Source organism: Ranitomeya imitator, chromosome 2 (genome assembly GCF_032444005.1).
Source record: "Ranitomeya imitator isolate aRanImi1 chromosome 2, aRanImi1.pri, whole genome shotgun sequence".
Taxonomy (NCBI): domain Eukaryota; kingdom Metazoa; phylum Chordata; class Amphibia; order Anura; family Dendrobatidae; genus Ranitomeya; species Ranitomeya imitator.
In genome coordinates this window covers 579346372-579358698 of record NC_091283.1, presented here as the reverse complement: position 1 = coordinate 579358698, position 12327 = coordinate 579346372, and the positions used below count along the sequence as shown (strand labels likewise).

Sequence of the window (12327 nt, the reverse complement as noted above, 5' to 3'; positions counted from 1 at the left end):
TCCAATTTGTCCTGAGTACGCTGATACCCCATATGTGGCAGTAAACCACTGTTTGGGCGCATGGGAGAGCTCGGAAGGGAAGGAGCGCAGTTTGACTTTTCAATGCAAAATTGACAGAAATTGAGATGGGACGCCATGTTGCGTTTGGAGAGCCACTGATGTGCCTAAACATTGAAACCCCCCACAAGTGACACCATTTTGGAAAGTAGACCCCCTAAGGAACTTATCTAGAGGTGTGGTGAGCACTTTGACCCACCAAGTGCTTCACAGAAGTTTATAATGCAGAACCGTAAAAATAAAAAATCATATTTTTTCACAAAAATTATATTTTTGCCCCCAATTTTTTATTTTTCCAAGGGTAAGAGAAGAAATTGGACCTCAAAAGTTGTTGTCCAATTTGTCCCGAGTACGCTGATACCCCATATGTGGCAGTAAACCACTGTTTGGGCGCATGGGAGAGCTCGGAAGGGAAGGAGCGCCGTCTGACTTTTCAATGCAAAATTGACAGGAATTGAGATGGGACGCCATGTTGCGTTTGGAGAGCCACTGATGTGCCTAAACATTGAAACCCCCCACAAGTGACACCATTTTGGAAAGTAGACCCCCTAAGGAACTTATCTGGATGTGTGGTGAGCACTTTGACCCACCAAGGGCTTCACAGAAGTTTATAATGCAGAGCCATAAAAATAAAACAAAATTTTTTTCCCACAAAAATTATTTTTTAGCCCCCAGTTTTGTATTTTCCCTAGGGTAACAGGAGAAATTGGACCCCAAAAGTTGTTGTCCAATTTGTCCTGAGTACGCTGATACCCCATATGTGGGGGGGAACCACTGTTTGGGCGCATGGGAGGGTTCGGAAGGGAAGGAGCGCCATTTGGAATGCAGACTTAGATGGAATGGTCTGCAGGCGTCACATTGCGTTTGCAGAGCCCCTAATGTACCTAAACAGTAGTAACCCCCCACAAGTGACACCATTTTGGAAAGTAGACCCCCTAAGGAACTCATCTTGATGTGTTGTGAGAGCTTTGAACCCCCAAGTATTTCACTACAGTTTATAACGCAGAGCCATGCAAATAAAAAATATTTTTTTTTCCACAAAAATTATATTTTAGCCCCCAGTTTTGTATTTTTCCAAGGTTAGCAGGAGAAATTGGACCCTAAATGTTGTTGTCCAATTTGTCCTGAGTACGCTGATACCCGATATGTGGGGGGGAACCACTGTTTGGGCGCATGGGAGGGCTCGGAAGGGAAGGAGCATCATTTGGAATGCAGACTTAGATGGATTGGTCTGCAGGCGTCACATTGCGTTTGCAGAGCCCCTAATGTACCTAAACAGTAGAAACCCCCCACAAGTGACCCCATATTGGAAACTAGACCCCTCAATGAACTTATCTAGATGTCTTGTGAGAACTTTGAACCCCCAAGTGTTTCACTACAGTTTATAACGCAGAGCCGTGAAAATAAAAAATCTTTTTGTTTTCCCACAAAAATTATTTTTTAGCCCCCAGTTTTGTATTTTCCCAAGGGTAACAGGAGAAATTGGTCCACAAAAGTTGTTGTCCAATTTGTCCTGAGTACGCTGATACCCCATATGTTGGGGTAAACCCCTGTTTGGGCACACAGGAGAGCTCGGAAGGGAAGGAGCACTGTTTTACTTTTTCAACGCAGAATTGGCTGGAATTGAGATCGGACGCCATGTCGTGTTTGGAGAGCCCCTGATGTGCCGAAACAGTGGAAACCCCCCAATTATAACTGAAACCCTAATCTAAACACACCCCTAACCCTAATTCCAACGGTAACCCTAACCACACCTCTAACCCTGACACACCCCTAACCCTAATCCCAACCCTATTCCCAACTGTAAATGTAATCTAAACCCTAACCCTAACTTTAGCCCCAACCCTAACTGTAGCCCCAACCCTAACCCTAACCCTAACCCTAGCCCTAACCCTAGCCCTAACCCTAGCCCTAACCCTAACCCTAGCCCTAACCCTAGCCCTAACCCTAGCCCTAAACCTAACCCTAGCCCTAACCCTAGCCCTAACCCTAGCGCTAACCCTAACCCTAGCCCTAGCCCTAACCCTAGCCCTAACCCTAGCCCTAGCCCTAACCCTAGCCCTAACCCTAGCCCTAACCCTAATCCTAGCCCTAACCCTAGCCCTAATGGGAAAATGGAAATAAATACATTTTTTTTTATTTTTCCCTAACTAAGGGGGTGATGAAGGGGGGTTTGATTTACTTTTATAGCGAGTTTTTTAGCGGATTTTTATGATTGGCAGCCGTCACACACTGAAAGACCCTTTTTATTGCAAAAAATATTTTTTGCAATACCACATTTTGAGAGCTATAATTTTTCCATATTTTGGTCCACAGAGTCATGTGAGGTCTTGTTTTTTGCGGGACGAGTTGACGTTTTTATTGAAAACATTTTTGGGCACGTGACATTTTTTTATCGCTTTTTATTCCGATTTTTGTGAGGAAGAATGACCAAAAGCCAGCTATTCATGAATTTCTATTGGGGGAGGCGTTTATACCGTTCCGCGTTTGGTAAAATTGATAAATCAGTTTTATTCTTCGGGTCAGTACGATTACAGCGATACCTCATTTATATCATTTTTTTATGGTTTGGTGCTTTTATACGATAAAAACTATTTTACAGAAAAAATAATTATTTTTGCATCGCTTTATTCTCAGGACTATAACTTTTTTATTTTTTTGCTGATGATGCTGCATGGCGGCTCTTTTTTTGCGGGACAATATGACGCTTTCAGCGGTACCATGGTTATTTATATCTGTCCTTTTGATCGCGTGTTATTCCACTTTTTGTTCGGCGGTATGATAATAAAGCGTTGTTTTTTGCCTCGTTTTTTTTTTTTTTTTCTTACGGTGTTTACTGAAGGGGTTAACTAGTGGGACAGTTTTATAGGTCGGGTCGTTACGGACGCGGCGATACTAAATATGTGTACTTTTATTGGTTTTTTTTTTTTATTTAGATGAAGAAATGTATTTATGGGAATAATATTTTTTTTTTTTTTTCATTATTTTGGAATATTTTTTTTTATTTTTTTTACACATTTGGAAATTTTTTTTTTAACTTTTTTACTTTGTCCCAGGGGGGGACATCACAGATCAGTGATCTGACAGTTTGCACAGCACTCTGTCAGATCACTGATCTGACATGCAGCGCTGCAGCCTTCACAGTGCCTGCTCTAAGCAGGCTCTGTGAAGCCACCTCCCTCCCTGCAGGACCCGGATCCGCGGCCATCTTGGATCCGGGGCTCGAGCAGGGAGGGAGGTGAGGAGACCCTCGCAGCAACGCGATCACATCGCGTTGCTGCGGGGGGCTCAGGGAAGCCCGCAGGGAGCCCCCTCCCTGCGCGGTGCTTCCCTGCACCGCCGGCACATCGCGATCATCTTTGATCGCGGTGTGCCAGGGGTTAATGTGCCGGGGGCGGTCCGTGACCGCTCCTGACACATAGTGCCGGATGTCAGCTGCGATAAGCAGCTGACACCCGGCCGCGATCGGCCGCGCTCCCCCCGTGAGCGCGGCCGATCGGCTATGACGTACTATCCCGTCCAGGGTCAGATAAGCCCAGGGCACCTCGACGGGATAGTACGTCTAAGGTCACAGAGGGGTTAAGGAATGCCAAGAGTGTGCAAAGCAGTCATCAAAGCAAAAGATGGCTACTTTGAAGAACCTAGAATATAAGACATATTTTCAGTTGTTTCACACTTTTTTAAGTATATAATTCCACATGTGTTAATTTATAGTTTTGATGCCTTCAATGTGAATTTACAATTTTCATAGTCATGAAAATACAGAAAAATCTTTAAATGAGGTGTGTCCAAACTTTTGGTCTGTACTGTATGTGGAGATACTTATTAGTCTAAAGGAGCGAGTCAGGAAGAAGCCAACAGGGACTGGCCTCTTGGACTCGTCATCCTAGTTGCATTGTTCTTTGGAATAACAGGTTCCTCCCTATGCACACATATGTCAGTCAGGGGAAATGGGGCAGGGAAAGAACACTTGGAATCTGCCTCTTGGACTATCCGTGCTAGTTGCATCACATCCTCCCTCACAAGTTTTCAACGTTTTTAAAAGGATTTCAGAGTAAATCATAGGTGCCTGAAATGAAGGAGCTGAGCTCTATTTCTTGCTGCTTATGGTTCAAGCAGCATTAATCAGGTGTCAGATTATCTTATCATTATACTTATGAAGTTCACAAAAAAAATCAGAATGGAAGGGGAGCAGAGCAGCAGATGTTTCATGACCGACCTAAATCTCACCTCATGTTCTACAATTTTCCACTACGTCCCCCTAAACCCCTGCCAATCTGTCACAGGCTTTGTCTATCAGTAAGCCAGTCATTGGCATAAACCATCTGGTTTAAAATTTGCCTTCTTAAAACACAATTTTGAACTTCAAATTCCATTTGCAATCCCACAAAGCAGGTTCTGTTGTGAATATACAGCACATGAGTGTAATACTGTTGTCAGAAGTGTAACTCAAGAAAGATAAAATATCTGCTGTACGAGCCTAACGTCTACAAACCAATGTGATAGACCAGTGGTCCCCAACTCCGGTCCTCAAGAGCCACCAACAGGTCATGTTTTCAGGATTTCCTTAGTATTGCCCAGGTGATGGAAGTATTGCCTGTGCAGGTGATGCAATTATCACCTGTGCAATACTAAGGAAATACTGAAAACATGACCTGTTGGTGGCTCTTGAGGACCGGAGTTGGGGAACACTGTGATAGACCTTCAGATGACAACGCACGTCCTCATTATAGAAGAAGGTCGCCAAGAGAGTGTGGGACTCATCATCGAAAAAAAGAGAGCAATAATGGATTGTACAAATACTTGCTTATGGAAATTCTGAAAATATTTTTACAAGACTTTTGACAATCTATGGAATCTACAGATGCTTTCTGGAATTACAAGCCTTGGGCAAACGCTCTCCTACGGCAAGATGTGAAAACACACGGCTGTCTATGACATAATTTTCATTTATGCTTCTACAGAGTATGAATTTGAATGCAATGTGGCCACATCTTTATTGGGGAACAATTACATGACTATAGTACTTATTATATTACCAATGCCGGTACAACTCTGATACATAATATTCTGCAGTCACCATATAGTAACAGATACTGGTCTGGAATGCTGGACTGGGATTCCTAGAAAAGCACAAGTCATGTCTAGAAATTACAGGGTATGTTCAATCTGATATCTTATTTCTTTGAAACTAACCCACACTCCTGTCTGGTGATGTGTGCTGGGTGAAGAATTTCCTCTATGTCAATGGAGGTATTATATATCTGCCATGTCGTATGTTACAATTATTCTTTGCAGAACTTGCATTGCAAAAAATAATGAGACCAGATTCATCATTTGTGCGTTGTTTTTTTTTAAAGTCATTTTACTTTTTTGTCTTGTGGTATTAGTTGTCGCATGTTGTGCAAATTGGCTCCTAAAAAACTGGCATACTCAAAAATACAACAGGGGGGATTGGAGTTGCGACAAATTTTGCAAGATTTTTAGAAAGTCAAAATCAGGCAAAAACATCTGGAATCAATAAACTCCGTTACAAAAAGGGAAACACAAAGCACAAATAAAATAGACTGAAAAAAAAAGGCGCAAATAGAATAGTGAATTGGGTGCAAACAAAAAGAGACAAAAAAACTAGACAAAAAAAACAGGAGCAAGGGCAAAAATGAGTCGGGCCACGGTTTATTAAATACCTAAGCAAAAAGAGTGTTAGAGTGTGGCTGCATGAAAAATTTGTATCTAGTGCTTGAAAAGTAGAATAACGCCTGAAAAAAAGGCATGAATCCATCTAGGTTAGACCATTCGCCTCCAATTTTGATCCAAAGGAAGACAAATATGCCACGAGGCAAAAGTCAATTTTTCTCATTTTAGCCAATGTTCACATGGATTTATTGCACAAATGCCAAGAACGGAAGCAGAAAGACCCCATTGATTATTATGGGGGTATGTCTGTTACATGTTCTTTTTTTAGAGTTGAAGAAAAAGCTTACTATGCAGAATTTGTTCCAAAGGCTATCTCATAATGGAATTCATTAATACAAACAGAACAAACGGAATGACGTAAAGGAAGTGTGAACAGAGCCTTAGAAGCATAATTCATTCCCACTCCTGTCTAATCAGAATAAATCCTCGGATCACCAATCCACACATGATGGCCATTTGGGACGAGGAGGAATAATATAATCCCCTCACTATAAACAAACATATCCTTCATTAATGAGCAAGATATAAGCAAAAACCAATCTCATATCCGGGACTTCTCTGTCTAGAAAGTAGATTAGAAAAACGAGAACCTGTCTATCGCCCGGATAATAGAGCTTTCTTTATGTGCTCCTAGAGGAGGCATTTTCACCAGGCTGAATAATAGATCATTAGCATTAATGAATACAGAGCTGGTGTATAGTAGATCCTGGGGGGTAAGTCAAAGGCCATGTTCACACATTCAGTATTCAGTCAGTATTTTACCTCAGTATTTGTAAGCCAAAACCAGGAGAGAAAAAAAACAGAAGTGGTGACGTGTTTCTATTATACTTTCTTCTTTTTGGCTTACAAATACTGATGTAAAATGCTGAATGTGTCAACGTGGCCAAAGACAGATCATTTTATAGCGTCCTGTCGAATGATGATTCCACAATCATCCAGTAACCAAAACCGTTACATCCATGTCCTATAAAGCAAAATAATGAAAGTGAACTGATATAGCAAAGGTAATAGGAAACTACGGGTGGTTTTGCCAGTTTCTTCTTAATACAAATCTTAATAAATCAGTACAAATGCATAATGTGTAGGGATAAAGGAGAACTGTTGCATGGGTGACAATATCTGTGGAATAGGATGGCGCTATATAAGAAAGCATATTAATTAAATAAAAAAGATGGGTGACTTCAAAGTAATTTGGGAAAAAGAACTCTTTGTTGGCATTGCGAGGGGATTTAACACTGCATATATATTGCATTAATGTAACAGAACATGTTACCAATCTATATGGTTATATATTTGGATATAGTAAAGGAATCTATGTAACCCCCATACATCCATATATATACCGTAACCCCACAGGCAAACCCTAACATAGGTGCAATGACTCCTTTTAGTGAAAATATCAGTATTTATGGATGTTAACATTTAGATTTTACATCAGGTTCTTTAAAAGTGAATGATTACAGTAAGCTGCATTCATTTCTGTAATGACAAGAAGTGATGGCCAGATAGAGAAGTGTTGGGAGATTATGTCATGGAGACCCCATTCCAGCACCCTGTGCACACTCACCTAGCCCCTGCGCTCGCTTGGGTTCTCTTGATTGCGCAGTTCCTGCACTGGGACTAGAGCAGAACACTGCCTGCAGAGGCTTATATACAGACCCTCATACACATTCATACACACACCGCCATAGTCCCTCCTCCTTCCCACAGACCACACAGCTGGACATGGAGCAGACCCCAGGGCAGCAAATCATCTTCTAATAGAGACTTGGACAGGAAAAAACACCACATGAAGACATTATTACAAGGATACAGTACAAAGCCGCAGGAGTCACTCAAACTGCACACAAAAGAAAGACATAGCAACACACAATGGAAGCCCAGCTGGGAGCTAGGATAACACACACACAATGGCATGTGATTTCTTATCCAGATTTCTTGGTGACACCGACACTCGGGATCAAGCTACATTTACACTGAATGATAATCGTGAACAGGGGTTGTTAAGGGTGCCCGTTTCATGATAATCTTTCTGTGTAAACAGGTTGTTAACAGGCAAAACGCTCATTCATTGGGTGAAATGACCTTTTGTGTAGCGCCAAAGATCATCGTTCTCGGCAATGCATTGTCCTGTGTGAACAGGACTCATACTGTCAAGTACTATGGCAGCCTGTGCGCACCGAGCTATCTGTTACACATCTATTATACATCGCTCTGTACGCATCATTTACCGCGGTCTGCCTGTGTAGACAGGTTATTATACAGCATTACTGATCGACATTTATTTAGTGCCGCCGGTCGGTCAATGTAAAGGGACCATTACACCTATTTTAGATGTCTGTAATATTGGATCACTGATTCACAAAACAGACAGATTAGTGTGTACAAATAAAGCATAAATCGTACAAATGATGTACCACACTTCGGGATAGTAAAAATATACAATTTTTTTAAGAACTGTTGAAAAAACATAATATATCACATTCAAACACATATATGTCAGGAAAATACAAAGCATCTATAGGAGTACAATAGAGTAACAGTTCATATAATCAATGATACATAAATCATGATGAGCAGTAGAAAAGTAGTAATAATGAATAATAAACAATAAATAGTAATAATACATAATCAATCCACCAATTTACAATGTAAGTGAAGATATACTTTACATCTGTATGTGATACTATATCAGACAAAACATGATCATTATTACAATACATAATTACCCGAACCACATAAGAGATGATTGCACCCCAGCGCGCGTTTCGCATACTGCTTTCCCCAGGAAATTGCTGCATTTTAGAGTCCCTACCACAACAAAAAGTCAGTTAGCTGTACAATTCTCTGGAGATATGTTTGGTTCCGAAAAGTCACGGGGATCCAGGCAGGGCTGCCATCAGGAATTTCTGTACCCCACACTGGCAACATTTTCGGGCCCCCTTGAGACTCCACACTGACCCAGGTTCCATCCTAGCTCCGCCTCCCCCTGTGACCCTTCCACTGTCCCATGTCCCACTCTTGGAAAAACTCAAATTCTGCACCACGTCCTCACTAATCACACATTAACAGTTCCCATCAAACACCAGATCACATACATAGCCAACAGTTTTTGTTATAGCCAAGGTAGGCTCTTGTCAGGGACCTACTCCACTATAACCTGTTAAACATTTCTTAAAATTTCCTGTACTCTTCTTAGGTATATTTTTCCTTATTTTTCTTTAAGGGAATGTGTCACATACATTTTTTAAACTAATTGAAACCAGATTGTGATTTTTTTTGATAATCTGTACTTTTGATTGAAGATAATTGTATTCTGTTTTCTGTACTTTTATGGTAGATGCTCTCTTGCATGTTTGGAGATATGGACATTGGACATATACATGTATATATATATATCACAAGACATTATAGGGGATCTTGGGAGAGTTTTCTGTACATGGTCTCACGTTTAGTGACACACAGATGTCATTGTGCAGGAAGGGGGAAGAGGTGATCTGTGACACTAACTACTGTGAATGGTGGATTTTGTTATCTCTCATTGTAATCCTGCATGTTATGATAATGAGGTGACTGCTGAAAATGGATCTCTTCTGGATGTATGGGTCTATATTAGAAGAACAGTTTCTGTTTATTATTTTATGATAGAAAGGGTGACATAAACTGATTGGGCATGCAGACGCTCGGTTGTAAAGATCAGCTCACAAGGCAGATTTTCAAGCAGAATTTTGGTGCAGACAGGTCCGTTCTTGGCATGGCTGCAGCTAAAATCCACCTTTTCGTAATTCTCATTGCTGTCTCCCATAAAGATAAATGGGAGGCATGAAGTAAGAGGCCACCGTGGTTATTCAGCAGAATGTCGGTGTGGCTGTCCGCTCCAAGCTTCTGCCATGTGAACTTGCCCTAATAATTATCCCATATGATGAGTATAGGAGATAAGTATTAGGTTACTAGAATATCCCCTTTAAGACAGGCAACTGAACTTTATTGCAGACAGGCAGCAGTGAGTAGGGTTAGACTTAGTAGTACTTAGTACTTTGCAAGCAGGCAGCAGGCCTCCAACTTCACATTGCACAAGCTGGGAGGGGGCACAAGAAGAGTAGCGGATAAGTGGTCCAGCGGGTGGAGAGAATGGAAGGTTGGATGGGTAAGTGGGCCGTTTATACAGTGGCTTGGCTACAAGAAGCAATGGCATGAAACTTAAAGGGAGAAGATACAGATTAGACATTAGAAAAATCTTTTTGACAGTGAGGGTGATCAATGAGTGGAACAGGCTGCCAAGAGATGTGGTGAGTTCTCCTTCAATGGAAGTCTTCAAACAGAGGCTGGACAGACATCTGTCTGAGATGGTTTGGTGAATCCTGCATTGAGCAGCGGGTTAGACATGATGACCCTGGAGGTCCCTTCCACTCTAACATTCTGTGATTCTAAGATTAACATAGGAAACTGTGCTTGGCCCTGTGAATTTTAATAACTGGTGATGTATAAAAAAGGATGGTGTTTGGATGAAAAAAAACATTTTTTTTTGCAGCCAGATAAAAACTTTATTCATTAAATTCATTAAGACTGGTCTTGACCAAGCCAATCCAAATGAAGGGCTCGCTGGAGTGTGGTGCACTAGCTTTTTCCTGAAGCGGCTGTGTCTAGGAAAACCACTGGTGACTCTGCTGTCGGAATAAGGACGTCGCGTGCACATATACCCTCATTAAAGACAGATTTGTAGGCACATTATTACAGCTTTTGAGAGAGAATGATCAGTGCAGGAAAGAAGAAGTAAGTGATAAGTGAAGAAAGAAGCATTTTCCCTTGTAAGATCAACTTCAAAGTTTCACATGTACAGTTCAGTTAAAAATAAATAAAAATTCAATTGTCGTTATTAGTTAAATGATTTGTTAGTGGGTTTACTGTACTCAGGCATTTTTCTGTTTTGCATGTGGCTCCCAGGCCCATGATGTGTGATTCGTTCTCACAACTAGTACATTAGCACCAGGTCTAGCAAACAGCTACTTCTGCTTCTTGTATCTGCAAGGTCTCATGCCCGGGACAATGTACACTGCTCAAAAAATAAAGGGAACACTAAAATAATACATCCAGGCTCGGACTGGCCCACCGAGGAACCGGAGGATCCTCCGGTGGGCCCTGACACTGGCATCTGCTGGCAGGGTCTCCCCCCGCTCCAGGGCCCCCTCCCCTGCTCCAGGGCCCCCCCCCCCCGCCGCCGCCCGCCCGCTCGCTCGCCTGCTCGCCTGCTCGCTTTGAATACTCACCCTGCCTGCTCCAGCGATGGTCTCGGCGTCTGCACTGCACGAGCGTTCACGTGACACCGCTCATTAAGATCATGAATATGCGCATATTCATGATCTTAATGAACGGTGTCACATGACCGCTCAAGCAGGAAGAAGGTGCTGCGCCGGCGCCGCCGCCTGGAGTCGGGACAGAGCGCAAGGGATGTCGGCACGGCCGTGCAGTGGGAAGACAGGTGAGTATGAGGGACGGGGGAACGGGGGGGGGGAATGAAGGAGGACATAAGCCGGCGCGCCGAGCAGGAGCAGGAGCAGAGAGATAAGCCTGCATACAGGGGGGAATATGAGCCATGCAGGGGGGATATGAGCCATGCAGGGGGGGATATGAGCCATGCAGGGGGGGATATGAGCCATGCAGGGGGGGAATATGAGCCATGCAGGGGGGATATAAGCCATGCAGGGGGGGAATATGAGCCATGCAGGGGGGGATATAAGCCATGCAGGGGGGGATATAAGCCATGCAGGGGGGAATATGAGCCATGCAGGGGGGGTATGAGCCATGCAGGGGGGATATGAGCCATGCAGGGGGGATATGAGCCATGCAGGGGGGGAATATGAGCCATGCAGGGGGGGATATGAGCCATGCAGGGGGGATATGAGCCATGCAGGGGGGGATATGAGCCATGCAGGGGGGGATATGAGCCATGCAGGGGGGGAATATGAGCCATGCGGGGGGGATATAAGCCATGCAGGGGGGAATATGAGCCATGCAGGGGGGGATATAAGCCATGCAGGGGGGAATATGAGCCATGCAGGGGGGGCTATAAGCCATGCAGGGGGGAATATGAGCCATGCAGGGGGGGAATATGAGCCATGCAGGGGGGAATATGAGCCATGCAGGGGGGAATATGAGCCATGCAGGGGGGAATATAAGCCATGCATACAGGAGGGGTAATATGAGCTATGTATATGGGATAGGAGGGAGATGAGCCATGCATACAGGAGGGGGGTCATTATACAGTATGGAGCATCATGTGTGGCCGTTATACAGTATGGAGCATCATGTGTGGCCATTATACAGTATGGAGCATTATGTGGGATCATTATACAGTATGGAGCATCATGTGTAGCCATTATACAGTATGGAGCATCATTTGTGGTCATTATACAGTATGGAGCATCATGTGTGGCCGTTATACAGTATGGAGCATCATTTGTGGTCATTATACAGTATTGAGCATTGTATGGCCATTATACAGTATTGAGCATTATGTGGGATCATTATACAGTATGGAGCATCATGTGCGGCCGTTATACAGTATGGAGCATC

At 43.1% G+C, this 12327-nt stretch overlaps 1 protein-coding gene across 1 annotated transcript in view; it reads right to left on the bottom strand.

Moving 5' to 3' along the window:
* Window positions 1-7623, bottom strand: part of PLTP (phospholipid transfer protein) — a 75766-nt gene extending 68143 nt beyond the window's left edge. The window contains exon 1 of the mRNA XM_069752205.1: window positions 7322-7623. The gene's annotated coding sequence lies outside the window, so the exon portion shown is untranslated. The remainder of the gene's footprint in view (window positions 1-7321) is intronic.
* Between the last annotated feature and the right edge of the window lie 4704 nt (window positions 7624-12327).